The sequence below is a fragment of the Cavia porcellus genome, unplaced genomic scaffold, assembly GCF_034190915.1.
Source record: "Cavia porcellus strain 051 isolate PalLab524CR breed Dunkin Hartley unplaced genomic scaffold, mCavPor4.1 scaffold_10, whole genome shotgun sequence".
Lineage (NCBI taxonomy): Eukaryota > Metazoa > Chordata > Mammalia > Rodentia > Caviidae > Cavia > Cavia porcellus.
In genome coordinates, this window is record NW_026947493.1 from 82,722,947 (window position 1) to 82,731,501 (window position 8,555).

Below are 8,555 nucleotides of genomic sequence, written 5' to 3' on the forward strand. Positions count from 1 at the left end.
CAGCCTGGGCTACAAAGTGAGCTCAAGGCCAGCCTGACCTGCATAGTGAGACCCTGTCTTAAAAAAACAAAAAAATCTGTATCAATTATATATGCAGGATCAGGTACAATGACCACTGAACACGCCCTTCTGGGAAATTGTCCAGTTTTCAATAGCAGCTTTATTTAGCCCAAATTCCATTCCCCCAATCCTAAAATTAACACAGAGATTCCATGAAATATATCAGGGTTGCCGTAAACTAGAGAACAACACTCCAATATCATTGCCTTGCTTATGGACTGTCACTCCATTCTTTCTGTATCTGTGTTTGGCTTCTCTGACAGTGGGAGACAGTCGCCTGTGCCTTCTAGATAGGTGAGAAAGACACAGGACCCTGGCACGGCTCACAGGAGGTTCTGCTCTGCCAGGCACCCTGACATCTGACAGAGCCAGGCCACAGCGCTGTGTGGTGAACAAGGGGTCCTTCTAGACTTAGTTTAACCCCTTAAGTCACCACCCATCCTGTGGCACTCAGGAGTCTATGCTGCCTTAGTCTAGTTTGTGTTCCTGTAACAGCATAACTGAGATTGGGTAACTCAAAACAGAGGAAAAGACAGGAGAGGAGAGGAGAGGAGAGGAGAGGAGAGGAGAGGAGAGGAGAGGAGAGGAGAGGAGAGGAGAGGAGAGGAGAGGAATGGGGAGGAGAGGGGAGGGGAGGGGAGGGGAGGGGAGAGGAGGGGAGTGGGGGGGAGGAAAGGGGAGGGGAGAGGAGAGAAAGAGGTAGATGAAGAGGAAGAGAGGAGAGAACAGGAGAAAGAGAAAGGAGAAGAGAAGAGAAGAAGAGAGCAAATCTCAGAGTCCTGGAGGGCAGGAGGCCTAATGTCCAGACAAGGACCTTTGCACCACGTCCTTACAGGACAAAGGACATCGAATGGTGAGCATATGAGGATTGATGGTCTCAGGTCCCTCTTCCTCTTAGTCAAAGCCACTAATCCGATCTCAGGGTCCCACCCTGAGGCCTCACCTGACTACTTCCCAGAGCCCCATCTCCAGATGTCGCCAGCACATGAAGAGGAGGTGCAGCTTCCGTGAACTTGGGGAGATGCATTCACACCTCAGCAGCAAGAGAGACGATGTCCGGGCTGCTCACATGGGGGAAACTGGCCACCACCAAAGGCCACCTTGTGACATCAACTCTTGTGACCTACTTGTTCAAACTATTGTGTTTATTTTCTTTTCTCCCAGGGGGGTCCAGTCCTAACCAATCAGGGGTCCCACGGTATCCTGTGTATTACAACACAGAGATGTTGAGTGTGAGTTTACAAAGTTAATGCCCTGGTCCTGGGCATACTAAGCGCTGAGGGTAAAAATGATGAGGCTGTCATTTATGACAATCTGTCTTCAAAGAGGTTTCAAAGAGGAGAGGAGACACGCCAGTGAGACTGCAATAAACGGAATACTGTAGCTGACATGGGGGTAGAAAATGCCTATGCAGAGTTTACTTTTAGGTATGTTTTAGTGTTTCCATCTGGCTTTCCTACAAGGATGAGGGAGAGGACCCACAGTAGAGGCTTAATTTTCAGGGATTTGCCTTTGCTTGTTTGGCTGGTTGGTTAGTTTTTATTCTTGCCTACTAATAAGCTACTCAATAGTTGACCAGTTGATAAGTATGTTATCTAGCTGTTGTATTGCATGTAAGCAAAACTCTAGCTGTGGCTAGTTTCTTGATGAAATCTCTAATCCCACCCTACCTTCCCTCCTTTGTGTGAAAGGGAGGCAGATACATCAAGAAAGGCATGCAGAACCCATGCCCTCGCCGTAGTAACACAAAGAGCCCGGGGCAAGGCATTGCCACAAATCGTGGACTCAGTCTCAACCCGGGAAGGCCCAGGAGAAATCCTGGGGAAATCCTGGAGAATGCAAGGCAGCTTCCAGTTTCTGGCTCTGTTTTCAGGTCCCTGACACCTCAAGTAGACAGTCTCATCCTCCTGGGTCTCAGCGTCCTTAACACTCACTAGTGATAAATAATTATAGCAAGAAGTCTGGGCATGATGACCTCTGAGGTCGAGTGTAGCACCAGTATCGTGTGACCCTACCGGACAGTTAGGGAAACTTAGGTTGTGCTGTGGAACAAATGTTTGTGCCCCACCAAATTCATAGATTGCACCCCTACTCCCCAGTCAGGTGGGAATTGGAGATACAGACCTCAGGAGGCAATCGGTTCCTGAGGGTGGGACCTCATTATGGGATGTGTGCCCTTAGAAGACATAGGATCTCTCTCTCTCTCTCTCTCTCTCTCTCTCTCTCTCTCTCTCTCTCTCTCTCTCTCTCTGTCTCTCTCTGCCATGTTTGGACACAGCAAGATGATCCTGTCTTAGTTACTTTTCTCATTGCTGAGGCAAAATATCTGACACCCAAAGTTAAAGGAGGAAAGCTTTGTTTCATCTCAGTTGGTAGAGGTTTCAGTCCGTCAGCTGCTGGCTACAAGGCAGAAACAGTTCATGGTGGGCAGCAGGCAGCAAAAGCAGCAAGCAGCAAGCCAGATGGCAGCCCCTTTCTGTCCCTGTGTTCTCTCAGGCTGCACGCCCCGAGGGCAGGTGGCGTCATCCAGGGTGGGGCTCCCATCCACTCCAGAGCTGTGCCAGACCAGCCATGGACTCATTTTGTCATCACACACCTTGATCCTCACGTCACACACTAGATCCGGCCACCGCCGAGAAGCCCCATCTCTGACGACGTGAGGCTCTGGGGGACATCAGAAACAAGCCATATCAGATCCTTAGGAAAACTTGACCATGCCAGTACCCTGACCTCAGATTTCCTGCCCCTAGAACACGGAGGAATACACTTGAGTGGCTCAAGTCCTCCAGTTTATAGTACAGCAGCCAGAGCTCATTAACACTGGTGAGATTTAGTTCCTCCCACCACACACTAGACAGCCTGGAGAGGTGTGCAGATCTATCAGCCCTAGGATTTCCACCTTTTAAGACAAGGCAGTTATACAAGATGCCTGACACTATCTCAGAAAACTCATGTATTCCATGCATGCTTTGTGAAAATTACGCTTTAATGATGGAAAACAACATTATTATATTTGAAATACATAGTCTATGTTATTGAAAAGAACTCCACTCTAGTGATCCGTGCACAACTCAAAGATCCGTTTCATTACTCTCTGTGGTAATGGCGCAGTTGGCACTGAAATGGAATTTTGCATTATCTCTCATCACTTTGCATAGCACCCCCCCACCCTGTGTGGGCCAGGGCTGGGAGCAGAAATGGAAAGGGGCCCCCTGGAGACAGAAGCGCTGTCACCAAGCCCTCAGATCCCTCTTGATAAGAACAAGGAACAACTTCAACATCCCATTGTTCTCCTGCAGCCCAAGTCAGTTTTCTCTTATCTGCTTCCAGACAATCCATCTATGTCTGTTATAAGCAAATGATTCAGCATCATCCGTCCCCTTTTTAATACCCTTGAAATCCTCCCTATAATAAACCTCGGCCTAAGGCCATGAAGGATTGTGCTATTTTCCTCTTTTAGAGCTTGTACAATGTGTGTACTTTTGCAGCGCAAGACGTTCTACGTCAACTCCAGGCAGTAACCAGGGACTTAGTAAACAAAACAGTCAGGGCTGGTTAACAAGGCCAAGAGCCAAAAAACTGAAAAATCGCTATCTTGATCAAACAACAAAATCCTGAGCAAATGGAAAATGTTCATGATTTGGGTCTTGTGAGCTGATCTTCATTTTGGCAGACGAACTTCCAATTATTTACCAAAAAAAACCAGGAACAACAACTTGAGTAAAATAAATACTCTCCAATTCCCCTAGCACCCTTCTGAAAGTGAGGCTGAGAATTCAAAGCACCGGAATTTTTGAATTTTTACTTCCTCCATTGCACGTGTTGAATTTTCACCTCCAGCTCCTCACCATGGGACATCTTGGAGACAGGGCCTTTGAAGAGGTCAGGAGGGTAAAATGAGGTCACATGTGGGGACCTTAATCTAGGATGACAGATGTCTTTGTAAGAGCAGGAGACTGGAATCAGACCCGGAGACCGGATGTAAAGACAGAGATGGTGGTCCTCTGGAGGGCCACGGAAGAAACCAATCCTGCTGACATCTTCATCTCTGACTTTTGGCCTCTACCATGATAAGAAAATGTATTACCACTTAAGCAGGCCAGTCCAGTCTGCTAGGCTTGGTGATGGCGGCTCTGGAAACTCACATACTTTGCTTGTGCTGCCACAGATTTACACCTTTGGTCAGCTCCAGTGTCCCTGAGAGCTCTGAGCCACAGGACCTTGGACACTGTGAGCACCCATTGGTGTTTGTCAAAAAATGGATGGATTAACATAGAAATGGAATCGCCATCACCTGGAACGCTTATGCTTCATTCACTAAGGAGTGAGGGAGGGGAGGAAAAGACCCCCTCATTTCTCTTTTAGCCAGAATTTCTATTACAGCTGTGTTTTGTCTGAGATGGGGAAACAATGCTTTTATTTCTTGCTTTCAAATATGCTCTGCATTTTTCCAGAACTAGGTACACCAGTCTCCTAAGTCAAGACGTGATCTCCAGGTCTCCTCTACAGCCTTACAGGCAGCCCAGTCAGGGAAGGGAATCTAAGATGCAACATTTGAAGCCCTAGGAAATCCATCCATCTTAAAAACAGAGCTACAAATGGAGGGGAAAATCACCTCGTTCTTTGGGGCTGTGTGTCCACTCTGTTTTTTCTATAGGCTTTGTGGAGTTGGAAACTTACTTCAGCTTGTCTTTTTGGTCCCTGCAAATTGGCAGCATCTCAATTATGAATTCTCTTGCAGTGTTCTTCCACTCTTATTCTGCAGTGCAGATATTTATGAATGGGTCCGGGGGTGACAAGAGGGCAGGGCTAGCACAGTTTGATCTTTGTGTGCAGGACTCAACCCACCAAGTGCTCCACAGAGTCATTCTGTTGTTGCTGTTTTGTTTCTTTGGACTTTATGGTTGTTTTTGTTTGTTCATGTTAGGGATTGAACTCAGGCCTTGCACGTGCAAAGTAAGCCCTCCGTCATTAAACTACAGCCTCGGTGTCTGTGTTCTGTTTTTAATAAATGGATAAACATTCCCAAACTATAACACACACATTCAATGAATTCTTAATCAAGTGTTTATAACAGACATAAGGAACCACCCGAAGACTGAGACTGGGGGAGATCAGATTTTCTTCCTCTCCCTTTAGGCAGACAGACACTGGAGTGAATATCAGCAAATATCTAAAGGGGGGACTAAGTATATATAGATTTTAAGGTTGGGGGTATAATTTTAAGGGCATTCAAAAAGTTTGGATGAAATGTTTTAGGCTGTGGGGGCAGTGAGCACAGGTTGGTACACAGAGCTGGCATCAGGGGACTGCAGGGTGACCTTAGCCCTATTAAATTAAATTAAAATTAAACTTTTTATTGCTTTTGCTTCTTGTTTACCAGGTCCAAGCTATTGTCAGTAACAGGGAGTTTGTTTGCAGCGGAGAGCCCAGGTCTCTCTCCAGTCATTCTTGGGCCAGTCCTGATGAAGTGAAAGGGCCATAAATGAACGGTGGTGACACCATGTAACATTACATAGAATAGGTACAAAATATGGATGGGGACCCAGTGAAGCATCCTAGCCAGAACAAGGGCTCTCCTGCAGGCTTTGCTCTTACCCACGGTATCTTTCCACCTCACACACTCTGTGGTCCCTGATTATCAGAAGAGCAGGTACCCCTCTCAGGATCTGGGAGAAGTCCAGCTGGACTGACCTCTAAGAAAAGATCAAGTTGTCAGCTCCTGGGGCGAATCACCTCTGAGGGCTGAAGTACCGTGCAGTTTCTCTGCCTCTCTGACAGTTAACATTTAGCAGTGACTTCACGGCACCTTAAGAGACCCTTCCGTTATTCAGCTGAACTTGTACTTACAACACACTGCTAATATCTTTAGATCTACTTAGAGACCAGATGTTTCTGGAAGGAAAAACCACTTAGTAGATGTTAGAAACGGAAGGACTTTAATGGCCATCTGCTACCACGTCATCTTTTTATGGGTGACAAAACCCAGAATCAGGGGCATCATCACTCACCCATGAGAACACACACTCTGAGAACAGGCCCGGGAGGCCCATGTTTCCCAAGGGCCAGCCTCTCTGGGGGCCTCCACTTCCTTCTCCGATGTCCTCTGTCTTCGTCCCTGTGAAATGGCTCGAGGGCTACTATACCACTAAGCACAAGGTTAGGACTGTGTTAACACTACCAGTGCAGTCTGATGATTGGAACTCAAAACACAAATCTTACACTTTTTCCCTTGGGCACCACCAAATTGGTTTCATTGTCTATAAAATAAGACTAAATAGAGGGTACAGCTCAGTGAGAGAGCACATGCTTAGCGTGTGCAAGACCGTGGTTCAATCTCCAGCACCAAAATAATTAAAAATAAATGAAATGTACTTTTTGATCTCTTACAAGATCAGACCCAGTGTTAGAGCAAAACTGACACAAGCGAATGCACAATCCACTGCTGACTATTAAGCAATTAAAGGCACATCTTGTAATACGATATTGATTTGGCCAACAAGTAAAGGTCAGGCAAGAACGGAAGAAAGCTCACAGTGTGGTCACAGCAGCATGTGTGTACTGCTATGTGTGCAACTCACACCTCACCATATGGGCTGTACCATTGTTTTCAGAAAAAAAAGCAATGGAAATCTTTCCTTATTGATTAGAATTAAGACCACCAGAGCCACCCTGCGCTTAGGCAAACCATCTCCCAGGAAATCCTGGGGACTCTTATCTCCACTTGCAAACTCCAGGCCAAATCCCGGGTAGGAGCAGCTATCTGTCATTTCTAATCCTCCTTCTACCCTCAACAAAAACAGGAATCAATTCATTTCCGTCAGATGCCTGCAGGATCAAGCCTCCCATCAGTGCCACATGGCCATGTGAGTTCCTTCCTTCCTGTCTGTGCCCCTCAACAAACACTCACTTCACCCCTTTTTCTTTCCTGGTGCATCATTAAAATTTACAGTAAAAGAACGGAAAATCACCCCCATTGGAGTTTTCCTTCAGCTCTGCCAAAACAAAACAAACCAGATGGAATAATAAACCATTCCTACAAAATGGGGGTGGGGCAGTTTCTGAATCTCGGCAGCCCTACTGTGCCCTCGCTGGAAGGCTGTGCCCACTGAGGATGACCGTGGGGAAGCTGCTGAAGACCTGTCAATCTGCATACAGTGACTTCAGTGAGTCCACAGCTGGGCCAAGGGAAGGATGTGTGTGGATTTCTGTGGATGCTGTGGTAAAGGCAGAGCCAGCAATGTGTGTGGAGGAACCAACAAAGTTCACCCTGGCCACCTCGGCCAGTCAGCGGAGACAGTGCAGACTGGCAGCCTCAGGAGGTCTCTGCTAACAGGCCGCACCAGCACCATGTCCAGCCTGGAGGCAACTGCGCAAGTGACTGTGTCCTCTGTGTGTATGCAGTACACCCCTTCAACCCTGCACCACGGGCCCCCAGAATGACTGTACTCAGGTTGTCACCAGAGCCTGGGTCTCAGGGGAATGCTTTCTGGAGTCTTTGTGTCCTGGACAATCTATACAGAGAAGGCAGAAGAATGACATTCATCGAAGACATAAAGCATGCTGTACAGGCCAAGGGAAGGCTTGAGGACCCCCAGAGGCTGTGAGGATAAGGGAAGGGACTTTTATCTCTGCAGTTCCTAGACTGGCTTCTTCCCGCAAACAAGGTGTCGGGACGAAAACTCACCTGGGCTTGTGTGAGATTTAAACTGTCCAATTAAAGACTTTTTGGTGTTCTACCAGATGCAACTGAAGAACTGAAAACAGTGCTTTTCCGCTTGGTTGCAAACAAGGCTCAAGAGCTGCAGGGTCACCCAGGTTCCTGTGCTCTGCGCTTGTGTCCCGGGTCTCCAGGGCGTTTAATGGTCAGATGCTTGACTGGGTTTTGCCTAGCCCTAGCCTCCAACCCCAAGATCCCCTGAGGAGCTTAACAGACATGCACGTCCAGATCTCACAGCCCGGAGAGACTGGTGTGGCAGATGAGGCGTGCTGCCCAGAAACCTGAGTTTTTACTATGTGAGCTGGTGGAACTGTGATGTAGGTGCTCACATCATACGCTTTGGTTTCGCTTCTAGAGGGCTGGGGATCAAATCCAGGGCTCCCTATGTGCTAGGCATGTGCACACGCACCAAGCCACACCCCACTAGCTGACACACGTAGAGAGATTTCCTGGGACATCAGGCCAATCACCAGGCACTCACTGGCAGAGCTCACTAGCCTTCTTCCTGGCAGCCACACCCAGCAGAAAGGGTGGCCGGTTGGTTTTCACATGAAGGAGTAGGGAGGCTGGGAGTGATTCTGAGCCAGCAAAGGGCAGCTGCCAGGGAACCAGACCCTGTGACATCTCTGCACATCTGTCCGATATCTTCAACTTACCCTTCTCAGTTCTCCATGGAAGTTCCTCAGGAGCTGGATGTGGTAGTGCACACATAAAATCCCAGTCCTCGGGAGGCCAGGGCAGGATGCTCAAGGCCAGCCTAAGCTATACAGTGAGA